Source organism: Miscanthus floridulus, chromosome 8 (genome assembly GCF_019320115.1).
Source record: "Miscanthus floridulus cultivar M001 chromosome 8, ASM1932011v1, whole genome shotgun sequence".
Lineage (NCBI taxonomy): Eukaryota > Viridiplantae > Streptophyta > Magnoliopsida > Poales > Poaceae > Miscanthus > Miscanthus floridulus.
This window is the reverse complement of record NC_089587.1, coordinates 99,099,207-99,115,198: the sequence shown is the minus strand read 5'-3', so window position 1 is coordinate 99,115,198 and position 15,992 is coordinate 99,099,207. Positions and strand designations below refer to the sequence as shown.

The 15,992-nt window shown below is 44.6% G+C and overlaps 1 long non-coding RNA gene across 1 annotated transcript; it reads right to left on the bottom strand.

Annotated features, from left to right (window-relative positions):
- Positions 1 to 3,535: 3,535 nt before the first annotated feature.
- LOC136473071 (uncharacterized) lies at positions 3,536 to 8,319 on the bottom strand. Its single transcript, XR_010762483.1, has 3 exons — positions 7,855 to 8,319; positions 6,822 to 6,876; positions 3,536 to 3,750 (listed from the first exon to the last, which is right to left on the bottom strand). It is a non-coding gene; the product is annotated as an uncharacterized lncRNA (long non-coding RNA).
- Positions 8,320 to 15,992: the final 7,673 nt, after the last annotated feature.

Below are 15,992 nucleotides of genomic sequence, written 5' to 3'. Positions count from 1 at the left end.
GGAGGCATCAAGAACCATATTCTCTCTTGAATCCGAGCAGGTACTTCAAATCCCATAGAAGAACTTGAGACTGGACCACGTCAGTAGAAAAATCAGAAGCTCTTTTCGTTCCTACTGATGGGCTCCTAGGAATCTTTTTCCACACAACAACACAAGCATAATGGTCCACGCTGGGTAATAGTTGACTGTGCTCTGTTGCTGGTGTTTTGTGGCCGGTGGGACACCATGCAGAGGATAAGCGGCAGCCTAGGAAAGTAAATGACTGGACACAACTTTTGGCATCGACAAGGCACAGTGCCGATATGTTGTCCATTTGTTTAGTGTTAAATTGTGTACATGATGCATGCAACATATAAACACATCATTCTGAACTGTGTCATTGTGAGTTGCATAGAACATGAAACTTCCATCAAGATGAATGGCACTGGCTAAGAGACTGCAGGTGGCAGAGTAACTAATTAATCATACTGAAAACAATATAATTACAACATGGAGCACCATGCTCCTATAGCATTGTTGACACAAAAGCTCAGAAAATAACATATGAAGACCTGAATGAATACCTCACGAAGCTGAAAAGTTCAGGTTGTAGCTGGCCAACTGAAATTAGAGCCAATACTACAGGAGTTCAAAATCACACAAGTAATTAACAAATACGTCATATTACAAAACTAGATATAGAGTTGTTTGGCGTTGACAACACTCGAGGGAGCAATCTATTAGCTAGTGATGAATAAACACTTGTCTTTTGTGATGAAGTTTTAGATGGAGCAATAGAAATTTGGCATTCGGATCAAGGTACTGTTATTGAGGAAACGATTTCATACTTCAACCAGCTTTCGACAAGGACGAAAGGCTGTGTTTGATGCAGTGAAAATATGGACAGGGAAAACTTCAAACTACAGGTGATTAAGGGTGTGTTTGGTTGGGCTGTGGCTGTGGGAAAAAGCTGCTGTGGGCTGTGAGCTGTGGGAAAGCTGCTGTGGGCTTTGAGCTGTAGAAAAGCTGAAAGCTGTTTGGTTAAACAAGTATAAAATATACCTTCTATCTTTATCTCTCTTGAAACAACTATGGAAGAGCTTTTTATTTCACCAATTTCGAAAAGCAGAAAGCCAAAAGCCAAAAGCAGGGTCAAACCAGCTTTCAAAACTATACTACGGAAAAGCACCTGCTTCTGAAAAAGCCGCCTGAAAAAGCAGCCCCTTTGGTTGGGCTTTTGGCTTTTGGGGCCAAAAGCCAAAGCCAAAAGCCCAACCAAACGGACCCTAACTGATCAACATTATTTAATGTTTGAAGTCATGGACATGGCTTAGGTAACCACTGGAGAGGACAATTTTCATTGTGGAGGACATTGTTATTTGGATTCTTATGCATTCACAACACTATTGCCAGAATGCTGTCGAATACAACCACACTGCCGAATGAAGGTGCTTTATTGTCAGTGTCATAGGTGTCCTTCCCAGACATGAATATAGTTCTTGAAGCACATAAATGATATAAACAACAGATATTGTGTAGTACAATTTACAGTAAATGTGGCATTGATGGAGAAGTGGGTGCTGACGCATATAACACCTCATATCAATGCAATAATCTCCCCACAATGATACATTGCTTTGTTTCTTGCTATATATGCATTCCTTGTTTGCACATATAACACCTCAACTCTAATAATATCATTGTTGAAAGTTTTGATGGAACCAATTCTGCATGTTGTGGCTTGTTGGGAATCGAAGGCAACAGGAGCTATGTCCACTCCTCTTTCAAAGGTGGCATGGAACCAAGACACAAGAGACTATGAGCCATTAGAGATTACCGTGTATCGTAGTTTATAGGATTTTGTTCATGAAGAGAAGGACGATGCAGCACAAATGAAACATAATGTTGTTTCAAAATGCACCATGCCAGAAATGATAGGCGCACATGTGGATGAGGGGAAATGCTGATTACTTCTTGGGCTTGTTTTCCTATTGTAGATGCAAGCAGGGTTCTAGGATTTGCGTAAAAATCCAGAGCACATAGAAATGAATAAAATTCAGAATCTTTTGGCAGGTATTTACTTGTGTTGACCAGCCAATGAAAACAAATTTCTATGAAACTGGGCCCAAATGGCAAGATATGGAAGTGGGCAATGTATTAAGTGAGACTGGGCCCAGCTTGCTATAATACACACTAGTATTTATTTCGATTTTTCTTGTCTTTTTTACTGACAACATGAGCCAGACAGATTTATGATGAGAAATTTTGTAGCATTTTGCGTCAGATTATCCATATAGCAAAGCACATTATTAGAAGCTATGGACATTAATACCAAAAGAGGCCCACGAGGTAGCCGTAGATATTGAATATGATCAAGCTGTGGGCATGTCTCACTAGGAATTTTTTTTTAATGTTAGCTGCAGAAAAATAATATTTTAATAATAGCACATGCCAAACTAATTTTTGAGGGAACTAGCCCTTTTAGTCGCGCCTAATGGCATGAGCCTAGCCATGTTAGCTTTTTTGCCCATTTTAACAATCATTTGCCGCAACTAAAAGGGCTAAGTTCTTAAAAATTTAGTTCATGACATGCTCTTTTAAAAAAAAATTGGTTTTTTGGCTAAATAAATAAATATTTGCCCATGAGCAGTTTCTAGAACAGAGCATTCACTACCATAGGCTACTTTTTCTGAGGGACAGAACTGTCACGGAAAGAACTAGGATGTCTTCTGTTACGGTTGACACAGGGATGACCAGTTAGTCTCACTGTCGGCAAATGTGCGTTTTCTGATGGATAACTTTCTTGGAACCGTCAGTGAAAAGGTCCCCCGACCGTTCTGAATGTACAGTCAGAAATCCATTCCTCTCGGTTGTTGTAGTGTCACGGAAATATTGAACTTTCCAGGTTGCCTTTCAACTGTGAGGAAACCTCATTGACTCCTGGGCATGCTCTCTTCAATAGTATCTTCTAGGAATTACTCCATCATGTATGCCTAGTGTGAAGGCTACTACACCATCGTGTGTGTATTTTTGAGCTATAATTAATTAGTGTCTCCTGCGTGTCATGTGTGAGAGAACACGGAGAAAGCTTGCATGGCTAGGAACATGAGAAGCACGAGGACCCGAGCAATTTTGGCACTCATCAGCCAGTGATGATCTGCAATGATCTGCATGGGTTCGACCGACTATTTCTGGAGGAACAAGTAGATGACGACATTACATGCAGTAGTTTCCTGCATCGGAATGCTGCAAGCAGATGTAGAGTAGTTGCTTGGGAGACCAAATTACTCGATCCTACAAAACCCATGACCTCGCACTGTCACTCTGTATTAACACCCCAAAAATTCGCGCCCAAAACCTATTGGAGCAGACTTGACTCTGGCATAGAGGGTGCTGTTCGGATATGCAAACTGTGAGATGGACAGACTCATCATGGGAATAGGTGGGATCTGGAACCCAATCGATGCATACATGTGGGTGTGTCATGATCCTCATTTCCAATTGCAGATCTCTTTATCTATCTCTCTAAGTTGCCCTGACTATACATGAACCTGACTGTTATCGATCATTCATCTCAAGAAATGGAGTAGATGGCCACAGGTTGCATCCATGATGTATGGTCTTGCGCTGAATGTTGGTATAAGCTGAGTGGACACCCTGAAGTGAAGTATTACAACATTATAATTAATAATCCATGCACTGTCCAGAAATCTCCTTTGTCTAGACTGCAATACCCAACTTGCCAATAAGTTCTGAAGCCATGTTGCCTATCTGCATAACATGTAATTCTGAATTATAAGAATGGATGGTTTGTCCCCAAAAAATCATGCAGATGATGACAGAGATGACGAACCAATTCTTCGAGAAAAAACTGTACATATCATACATGCATGGCTCAATGTGCTATAATTATGCTAAATGGACCATAAATTTGGTGCAATTTATACTACAGAAGAGGTCCTTATGGTACATCATCACAACCTTCTCAGCAAGAACATATATCATAATCAGTAACAATATTAATGCCATAAAATGATGCCACTAAACACTAATGGTTACATAGTTACCAGCTACTTACTAAACATAATGATAATGCCTTCATAACCGATTGGTGTAAAAGAACCCATACTGTCACTACTGAAAAAATTGTATAACTGGCTGGTAACCATTTTGTACTTGCATTTTACTGACAGCCTGTAACTCAACGCTGTGGAAATAAAGGTATTGCTCCATTGGGCTGGGTAATACATAACAACATGCATTTTCTAATTATAGTTTGTGAAAGATGATGGTCTCTTTGCTGGCCACAGAAAATATGTTGTTTTTGACCAAGGCCAGATCGATCAGTGGCATGACCTTGTCCAGAATCATTAATCGTTGCTGTTTCAAAACTTGCTTTCACTCCTGAATTTTAATCTGACAATGAGCAACCGGTAGTGTTGACATTAGGGTTTCACTGCTGGTTTTTCACCTGATAGTGATACCAATTTTCACGAAATAAAAGAAAAACATGCTTGCTTGCGCCGGCAGCTGCCACACTCGCCCGCTCCAGCGCTAGATCTGATGGGAGTGTTCGACAAATGATAGAGAGCACCAAGAAGGGGGACAGAGAGAGGATTGAGGAGAGAGAGAGAGAAGGCCGGAGTGAGAACACCACACCAAGATCAGAGGGAGGAGCGGTCGCCGGGCACATACTTTGTCCTTGCTGGCAACGCTGTGCCAGCAGCCTCCTGCTGTACCATGAAAGGGATACGGATGGGTGGAAGGAGGAGACGGAATCCTAGGAGGATGAAGAGAGAGAAGATACCGGTATAGAGAGAGATAGAGTGGGAGGATAAGGATACCGACATAAAGGGGAACATATATACTTAATTGTATTAAATAGAATATTTGGGTTTTGGATACAGGGATCACTATCGATTGGTAATACACTGGTGATGATACCTATAACCATTTGGTGTTTATTGCCAGTCGACAGTGATAATTACTCTATCACTGCTAGTTGATCTGAAATTCTGGTAGTGATAGGGTTGTTGCTTACGAACTGTTATTGGTGATACCTCTATCATTGCCGGTTTAAAATGGTCTGGTAGTGCTTGTCTTTTCTATATTAGTGATATAGGATAAGAATTAATAACCTCATGCTTCTATAAATTATGAAGCTTTAGTGTGAAGCCACAATATATAAACATGTGTGAAAATTTCTTGAGGCATGTTTTTTTTAATGTGTTATCAATTGATGAGACGAAGTCTTTTCCTTGTCTATTGTTGGATGTGTATGTGCCTTTTCGAGCACATTTAATTATAGAGAAATTTTACAGTGCTTGGGAATAATGAGGGCCCTTTATTTGCCAAGATCTAATGGTTAAGAATTAGGAGGAACTGGTTAGGAGGAACATAAGTTGTGGACCAGAACCTAAAATTTGTGGGCCAGCAATCAGGTTCAAATAAAATTCAAAGGGTACAACGGTACTTTCATACGTGAGGGATTAACAATCACTTCGGCAGCGGCCATCGACGATTCAGCCAGTGTTGGCGGACGTTTCGATGCCGGTGGCAATGCTCTAACTAACATGCCGGCTCCCGCTGCCCTGTCCCCCGCCCCGCTAACGCTTCCTCGTCCCTCTTCTCCTACAACCATGCCGACCCTGTCACTGCATCATTCTCCGCGCACGGCCCAGCGGCGGCGGCGGCGCCCTTTTTTGTCAACTGCTTCGTCTCCTACCTAGTCCGGGGCAAGCAACCTCGAGGAGGGGATGGGGGCGGTGGTCCGTGGAACAGGTTGGGTGCTTGGGTGTGGCCTTCAGACATAGGTGGAGCACGGGGAGGGCAGGTGCTCGGGACTCGGGTCCAGCGTGGGCGAGCAGCTTCTAGCTTGATGCCCTCGACTCCATCATCGTAAGATGTGGCTGATACAGAGCAAGGAGGGTGATGACAAGGTGGCTCCTCTGCCGCCTATGGCAGTGGCCGATGGCTAGCTTCATAGTATGGCGCTGGCGAGCCGTCGTCGACTCGTCGTGTTCCAAGAGCCAGGTCATTGCTGATAAATGTGCAAACTGTCGAGGCCGCTGTTATCCAGGTTGATTGAGTTCACTACACCAGAGAAGGACATCACTGGCGGTTCAAAACCCCCCTTCACTGGCGGATTTTGAACCGCCATAACCAACTCGGCAGTGATGAGCTAATCACATCACTGCCGGTTATGCCAAACCGGTAGTGATAGCTCGTGTATCACTGCGGTTCGTGTTACAAACCGGCAGTGATACTTGAGAAATCACTGCCGGTTTGTGTTACAAACCGGCAGTGATACTTGAGCCATCACTGCCGGTTGTTTTAACCAACCGGTTGTGTAGATTATATTATCACTGTCGGTTTTCTTTGAACCGGTAGTGATATACTTTTCACAATTTGCATTTTAATAATTGTTTTATTTTCATTTCGAGGGGAGGTGGTGGGGTGGGAGGTCGGGGAGGTGGAGGTGGCTGTGTACAAAAGACCCAAGTGGTCGAACCCTTCCCCTGACCCTGCGCAAGCAGGGAGCTACGTGCACTGGGGCTGCCCTTTTATTAAGGAAGCATCTTCAATGTTAGCAGGAGAAAATACTAATCACACATATTAACTGGTCCTGATACATTGGGGTAATAAATTATATTTGGTTGTGAACATATATTACAGAAGTAAAATACTTTTGCTGACATTTTCATTATCATTTTTTCTGAAGTACATGCAGTATATCAGAAACCAAATTGGTTGTCTTAAAACAGAGAGAAAAAACTCATAAGCACTGCCAATAGGCAAACCAAATTTGCACATGATTAGGACAGGAAGCAAACAGAACCTACATCCATTCCAGGAGGATGTTTTGCATACTGTATCGTCATGAACCCTTGCATACACCTGAAATCACAAAGTAAAAAAAAACTCATAAGCACTGGCAAACCAAACTGATCGGACCACAGGATAGTGATGCTCTCTGTTTTAAAGGCGTCGCCTAGGCGTCGCCTAGGCGACGCCTAGGCGTCCAGGCGTACCCAGCTCGCCTTGGGAAACAGTGGCGCCTTGTCGCCTAGGCGTCGCCTAGGCGCCGCCTAGGCGTCCAGGCGTACCAAGCACTCGCCTGGACGCCTAGCCGCCTTTAAAACATGGGTGATGCTAAATGTATATTTTGCAATGCACAAGAAAGCTACAAAGAACACAAATGACATGAAAAGCCAATAATTTTAGGTTGCTTCAAAAGTTACAGCGTGAGATGAATTGATCAGGACTGAAGATTCAAGCCTGAAGCCCCGTAGAAATAGCAAGGATTGAGATTAAAGTTCATAGGTAGAAAACAGCCATAGATGGAATTCAACAATGATAAGAACATACATTGTATAGTATCTCTACCTGTGATGACATCTCTAACAGTTGGAAATATAACAGAAGAAAATTTATTTCGATAGCACCACAGATCACATACAACTACACTAAACCACTAAGTAGCTTCTTTGGCCGAAATTCCCATAATGCACCTATGTCAATGGCATAATCTGAAACGCCCACAAGGAATGTACGCATATCCTAAGTTACTGACTTAAAAGCCCTGATTGTTCTTCGGATCAGGCTCAACTTGAGCATGTTTAGGGCCTAGGTTAAGTGGTTAATCAGATTCAGAGCAGTGCTAATTTTCGTCTGTCGTCCTCTCTGGCTTCAGTTTGTGGCAAAAATGCGGGAGCATTAAGGGGCTAGGGTTTCGGATTAGCACATCCAAGGAGGGGATTATGCAGATCCCAGTCAAATCAAAGTTTATCCCCAAAATTCCCGAAACCCTAGTTCACAAATTTTTGCAAACAAACGCTAAATCTCCACTGAGCTCGGTGGCACGGATAATTTTACCTTGGCCGGCGTCGTTGTTGCCTTCAGGTGTGCCGGTAGGCTGAACTGCTGCTACTGTCGCGGATCAGGACTCGGCAGCCCGCGTGCCGGGTCCGTCGCGCCAACGCCACGGATGAGGGATCCGCTTCGACGATGCATCAGTGTCCGCCGCGGATGAGGAAGTCGCGCCGCTGCCGAAACTGCATCAGGGGCCCGCCGTAGATGAGAAATCCTGGCGCCGCCGTCACCGCTTGAGGTGGCCGCCGCCGCCGCGAAGAGGCCCACGCGCAACGCCAGCAGCGCGAGGAGCGAGATCCGGGAGGGAGAGGGCCCGGAGGGGGAGACGCGGCGGTGGGGCGAGCGAAGGACGTGCCGCCGCTGTCCGCGCCGAGGAGAGAGATCCGGGAGGGAGAGGGCGTGGAGTAGGCGAGGCGGATGTGGAGCGAGCGTACGTAGGGAGGAGAGCCTGGTGCTGAGGACCGAGAGATAAGGCCGAGAGCCTTATTATCACCTGCCGGTTCCAGCCACGAAACCGGTAGTGAAGCTCATTATCACTGCCCGGTTCCAGCCACGAACCGGTAGTGAAGATTCACTGCCGATTCTAGCTACGAACCGGCAGTGATAATGAGCTTCACTGTCGGTTTGACCCCTACCCCTAATCATTTGAATGTCTATCAGAGTTTGAACCGGCAGGTGAAGATTTATCACTGCCGGCCCAATACAATCCGACAGTGATGGGCCGACAAGTGATGTTTGAATTTGTAGTAGTGGTTGCTTTAACACGCAAGAACAATAATCTAGGTTGGAACTTGTTCTGTTCAATTTACATGAGGTGCATGAGCCAACCTGCTCCTCCCTGGCGAAGCTGTTGGCGTACAGAGCATGCTGCTCCCAAGCCAGCCTCTGTTGCGCCTTGCCAGTTTCAACAAAAGATCTCATCAGTTTCAACAAAAGATCTTACTTTAATACATGGATATGACAGTTGAATTAAGCACGTGGATGGCATAAATTTTACATACTACATAACAGGCTCATATTTGGTTAATATATATGGGGCAAAATGCCGCTGATGTGCACCCATCAAACACTCCGTTCTTGCCGGATTTTTGCAGTCCTCTTCCTGTTACATTATCTGGAATCCTATTATAGCCTTGGGGTAGTGCTAGTGGCCAGACCTGAGCACACCAGATACTATATAGCATCATCACGAGGTAAAAGAAAGGCCACAGCAATATCAATACCAAATTATGGGCGTTGTATGGATGATCCAGCATGTTTGGGAATAGAAGGATGCAGGAATCAAACATCTTCGGCTCTCCGAAGCAATAGAATGAGGACCCATAGAGTTTCGATGAGTTCACAGTGAAGGTCGAGCTCTGGAAATAATCCCATCAAGACCTTGTCAGATAACTTCCTGCAGCCAGATGTTCAGGGCCACAGATGCACTATTGCAGTAGTGTAGCACCAAGTTGTGATGCTACAGCTGTGGAATAATCTGTTTATGAAGCGTGAATCAAATGTGACTTCACTGCTTCTCTTGGAAGGACACAATGACACAGCTTGCCCCGCGGTAGAACTTTGTTAGCTACACCTTAGACAAGGTTTGAATTAACAACGAGTGTATGTTTGGTGAAGTCTAGATTGAGAACTTTAGAACAGCAAAACTGTGGCATGAACCAAATGATTGCCTTGGAAATTGTGATAAAGTTGGCAATTTGAAATTGCATAACAAGACCAAGCCTGGCAAATTGTATAACCAGACCAAGCCACGTTTCATTCTTTTTTATGTTTATAGCATCACTAGAAATACTCTAAGGTTGTGATATGTGCACAGAACATACTCTCTAGAAGCGAATAGGAGTCATGGTGGTGGCAGTGGTAGATCTCCATACGTGATAGGTACTAGCGGCAAGTCTGGCAGTGGCAGCTTTCCAGCGGTGACGGAGAGTCATGGCAGTAGTGGCTCTTAACGCATGGTGAATATAAATGCTGATGCAGGGTTTTGCTGTGTTTTGGTGTTTGGATTGTTCAGCATTCTTATATTTGGCCACAATGACCGTGATGGTTGTGCTCTCTCATCCAGAGCTTTCGGATAGACACCGGCTTTGGCCATATAGCATTGTGTGTTCATGGACGCCCTTGGTAGTTGAGATACTGACCAAGATAGTGCATATTTGGTTACAGGTGCAAATGGCAGAACTGCTAGATGCAGGGGCTGACCTAGGTATCATAGTCACACCAAACACTAGAGCCGCTGCTCTGGGTGTCATGGTCAGCAAGCATATATAGCCCTCATATATACCATGATGATGTGAATGATGGATGAAAGAAACACCTCCACTCCTGAGCTCACAAGGTTGTCCATGCAACAGGGGCCGCTGAGCAATAGAAATAACCAGTGAAACAGTACCCTGAAATATTTCATGCTGCTACTGAGGAAACAAACCATCACAATACAGAAACATACAGGGCTTTTTAGATGTTTCAATAGAGATTGGTGCTTGTGTGCGAACAAATGCATCGCCCTTTGTATAGAGCACAATGATATATTGCAATGTTTCTTGCCATGTTGTATTTTTTGTCACCCGCGACTGTTCCTCATGTGAAACTCCATTTTAGCATTGATATCAGGTTACCTAAAGTCCAGACATGGAACATCTCACATACAAATAGAATCTGGATGTTGGAATGGGAGTGCAGGACCATGGGTCTTGGGGTTCCTGTCCTTGCCTCACGCGGTGCCTTTCATGGGAATCTCAGGCATCAAGAACTCTATGTTATTATGTTATATGTCCCCTTGTGTGTCTAAGGTTGCAGAAAACCAACTCTAGATATCATTACGAAATCTTCCAGCCCCTTGTGTATTACTCTCAGCACAAGAAGAACAGAGGCAAAGGGAGCTCACAGAACCTTCCTGAATAGTATTTGTGTTTACTGGAGAAGCAAGTAGGTGCCTTATTAATATATGTCCAGCCATCACCAGCATATGCATGGTTGTCCAGCCCAATCAGCAGCAAATAAGCGATGTAAACCATATCTGTACCACGAGAGGCAAATAAAAGACAAGTACACCCGTCAGAATAAAAATAGACCATATTCCTTCTGTAAAGCATACGAATACATATCGCCTTGTCTACTATTACCATATCATATCGTTACATGATTAAAGGTGCTATGTGTTCTTTGTCTGAACTACTATTTTAGCTTTAATTAATAGCTACGTGGCCAGGACTGTGACCACCTCACATAGTAATACTATAGCTGAATGATTGTAAGTGAACCATGCATGATGCTTCCTTAGTAATACACACTACTATAGAAATGATTTTTTCAGAGGCATCACCATTTTTTCAGAGACGGACTGCCTCTCGAAATCGACTTCTAAAGATGATTGGTGTTTCAAGCTGCCCTCTAGAAATACCATCTATTTCTGCTGGAAATAGTATTCGCTTCTACAATTTGGAAATATAGCCTGCCATTAAAAGTAGGTGTAGCACAAATAAATCATGACTTTTTCAACTCTAGTCAGATGAAGACAAACCTTATATTAACTTTATGGATCTCAAAAGGATCTACAACTTTGTAGTTCAAAGCTTTTCAATTTGAATCCTAGTACTTCAAAGTTTTTCAATTTGAAATCATGTTGGGGCCAAAAGAGTCAATAAAAGGTTCACTGAAAGTAACCCTATGGCGGAGTGCTAAGGGAGGTCACGCGAGGCTCACTGCCAGATTTTCACATTAGAGACGCGTCTAAACAAACGTTAGTGACGTAGAAAAAAGCGTCACTTATAAAAATGAGTCACTATGACCATTTATTAGTGGCGCTTTCAGCCAATACGCATCACTGTTGACCCATTGTTGGGGGACTAACTCCCCCTGGTGACGGAGGTAACGCAAAAGCGGGGTGTGCGCTCAAGACCGCGGTCGAGTTATGACGCCACTGCCGATGGAGCCTTCAGGCAATTCCTGGGCAGAGGTATCAGGCGGAGATACAGCAGGAGTTCCGCCCAGCTAACCCTGACTTGGATATCTTTGTTTGTGCCGCTGTGCAGGATGCGCGGGAGTGGAGCCCGAGCAGAGGCCATACCTCCGCCTTTGACGGGCGGAGGTTAGACCTGCGCTGTATGGGCGGAGGTTCCGGGAGCTGCTCGTCGCCCTAGAGTGCCACTCGCGGGAATGTGCAGGGCAAGGCCAATAGGCGGGCGGTGTTCGTGATCTGAGGTGGAGGTGAAACCTTCGCCGTCCAAGGGGGGAGGTTTGAACCATGCTCCTCCGGCATCAGCACTCAGACCCCCGGAAGCCTGATGGTCCGCAAGTGTCGGCCCACCGTGAAGCAGCCTTCATCACTGGAGAATGATCGGCTACCCTTGAGAGACTGGCCTAGAGAAGGGATCTACGAAGAATATGCCGCCGCCGTCATGGGGTAGGAATGTGATTGTGATTTGTGTCAGTCGGTGCCCTATAAATATGGGGTTGTAAATGCTCCAAGGAGAGAGAGGTGAATGCAGTAATGAAATCCCTAGCTTCCTTAGGTCCCACTTGTGTTTTCCCTAAGCCCACTCTTCCTCGGCCTCTGCCCGCACCCCGGCGGAGGTCCCATCCAATCACGCTAACCCCCCTGCTAGGAACAGTTTCCCAACACCCATCAACAGTGATTTGTTCAGCCAAGACGCGTCACTGAAGACCCTCAACAGTGATGCGTTCAGCCAATACACAGTCACTATTGACTATTCACTGTGACTCGTTCAGCCAAGGCACGTCACTGGTATGGATTCATCAGAGACGCCTTCTATCAAATGGCGTCACTAATGACAATTTATAAAAACAAAAACAAAATATCTACAGTGGCGCTATACAGGCTGTCTAGTACCCATTCTTTCTAGCTGCTGCAGCAGCTTTGGCTATAGATCTATCTCACATTACACATGTTTACTTAGACAAGGCGATACGTATTCGTATGCTTGCTCCAACAAATCAGCTGTGGAAAAACCACATTGCGAGGAAGATTTAGATTTCAGCCAACATTCTCTGTCAAAACCATGTAGTGCTAGTTCTATGAGTATGTTTGCAGTAACTAGTTTCAGTAGAGACACAAAAACAAAACTAACACCATCCTGGTTTTACGATAAAATGGGCTCCCATTAGTAAGGTTAGAAGATCTATGACAAGGCATATGAGAGAATTGAGCTACTTTTCTGCTCTGTAAGATGTCCAGATCATTGTCCTAACAAAAGCAACTACTAAAAAAGTGAACTAGCTCAGGCCAAAAATACCCTAAATAAAACTCACTCAAGCACGACCTAGTTTCAGGCAACTGTCACCAGTTTTTAAGGCAAGCAATAGATGTTGGAACTAGGTAACTAATATTAGCACACTTTTATAAAGCTGAAATAGAAATTTGGGGTTTATTTTTTTTCCTATAACACAGACACACATGCTAGTGCTAATTTGCAGACTGACCCTCTAGGTTGTCCAAAGAGTGATTAATTATGTAGTGTTTCTATCATGTAGGAGCGCTAATTTCAGATTGTAGGCTTTGAAAGATTGTTGATCATATAAAAAATTACAAGCATATTAATGGTAATCACCAGTTAAATGTTTCTTCTATCCTCTTGCCACTTCGATCATCTCTACTACCTAACTCCTACAAAAACAACTGCACAAAAAGCAGACAAAGGCCATGTGGGAAAAGCATTACATATTCTTGTATGATGATGCATCTAATCACACCACCATCCAACAAAAGCTAGCACATAGCAGTCAATTGCAAAACAACAGTCATCTTGCATTGACATTTCATCAAACACCTAGACTACACGCAGTGGCAGCACAGAGCAGCAGCATAGAGCAGCAAACAGAGAGCAGATTTTCCAGTGCTCGAAACCCAGATGCAGGCATGAGTGGCCCCATGAACTAGTGGTGTGTAGCAGTAGCAGCATGCCAGCATGGGGATTGGGGGAGATAGGGAGGACAACCTCACCTGGATTCTCCATGTATGTCAATGCAAGACGGCGCCGACGAGGTAGATGTACTCGAGGATGAGCTGGATCCAGTCTCCCTACTACAAGAGGCCGTGGATCTGGCCTCACTCACACAAGCGGCCATGGATTTGGCGCACGAGCAGGGCCCCTAATGGCCGCTCAATCCCATGACTTGGCGGAGGGTGAAGATGGGCGACGGACGGGACTAGGCGGGGTGGTGGCGACGGATGAGCCTTGATGCTGCCTGCGGGAAGCCAGGAACCCCAGACCTTATGAATCCAGTGCCGACACAGAGCTACAGCGACTAGGGCATCGGCATCGGCATTGGCATCGGCATCGGCGAGTGGCATTGGCATCGGCGGAGCGCACCAGTGGGGACTAGGGCGGACAGCCAAGGTTGAGGGTGGGAGCGTGCAGCACGAGTGCGGGATCCGGTGACGGAGGGGGTTGGGGAGACTGAGGTGAGATGCGGAGAAGGGAGAGGGGGGGAGACTAGAGGAGCGCTCAGGACGGTGGAGTGGACGTGGAAGTGAGGGGATGGGTTGGACCGGTTGCGGACTTGAGTCTGAACTTTACCCGTCTTCCTAAATTTTTTGGGTCGGATGGCTCAGGTTAACGACATGTTATTTTGGGACGCGTCGCTGACCACACCCTTTGTTATTAGTGATGCCTCTAGTTGGAACGAGTCTCTGCTAACTCGTTATTAGTGACGCGTTTTGGTTACTGGCCATGGGCAACAGATGACCACTGACGCGTGCCATTGACCCGCGTCACTAATCTTAAACTAGTGACATGTTTTAATCCCAAGTCACTGATTAAGGTGTCTCCTTTGTGTTGTTTTGGCATAGTGGCTTGTGCTATGGATATCAAATCTAGTGTGGTGGAAGTGCACATACTATGTGCTAGCTAGAAACATGTGAGTTTTTAATCGTTTTTGCTACTTTTTGCCACAATTTCTTGAAGATGATTCAAGAGGGTAGGACACCTTGTGGACTACCTCTAGAAATCAATTTATAGTAGGTATTGGATAGCTGTGTCAAGAAATAGATTTTCACTACCTCCGCAAATCTTTTCTACAGTAGTGAGAAAGGGTAGGAAAGTATTGTAACACCCCTGCCTATTAGTAGCCTATGGTAGTTGTGAAGTTGGCCGATGTGGCCCAAGTGGCTCATGTGTGGTTGCTTGTGGTGGGTTTAGTACCACCTTGGAAGTTTAGGTGGGTGAAGGGCCAGCTTATAATCCTTGTCATTCCAAACGTAGCATCCTCCGAGTTAACCCTTTTACATAAAGCGAGGATGAAAGTGTAGGAGATGTGATACTGCGTATGCAGGCCCAGTTCCACAGTGTGGAGCTGGGCCATATAAGCAAATTTTGGACGCAGAGTGTTAGAGATGGTATATTCGGAGCATCAACCCTTGCTGCATGTGCCCGTGGAGGGGTGTACCAAGGGGTGGTCCTAGACATCTGCCACGTATATGTGTTGGCACATTCTATGGTCTTGGTGGACGTTCAAGATATCATATTGTGTCTAACCAAATTAAACATACATAGGGATCCCTAGAATCTGTGTCCATTAAATTTAAGTTGATCAAAATTTATCGGACATTTGTAGATATCAACACGGTTAATTTAATTATATAACTGCTGGTGATGACTATTTTTCACGAGGCACGCATGTGCCATTGTACTGTATGTGAGTTCACAGACACACTCGATCAAAATATCATCACCTTCACAAATATGTATGTCTGACCATCAGGGAATGGCTTTCCATTTCATACAAGAATAGTATATGATGTGGTTTGAGTATATAAATGATGTATGCCATATTGTGTACAACAAGATACGATATGTGGGGTAATATTGGATCATGTGCAGAAGTACTTATATTAATATCCCATATGTAAATTAACCAGTGTGATTTGTCTCTTTTGTCCCTTGCCAATAACACTTGGTTCTAAATACCATCCACGGTTGTTACTTATACATTATTCGAGTGACCTTCCATTTTTACGTTGATATATAGCAAGCTTGGTCAGAACACCTCACAACCTAATACCACAGCAGATGAGAACTGAGATGGAAAAACAGAATCATTCATAATTCACTGCAATGGGAATTGAAGCCAACAGGAACTAATTCTTCTCTTTCTGTGAACTCCAACTGTGATTCTGTGAC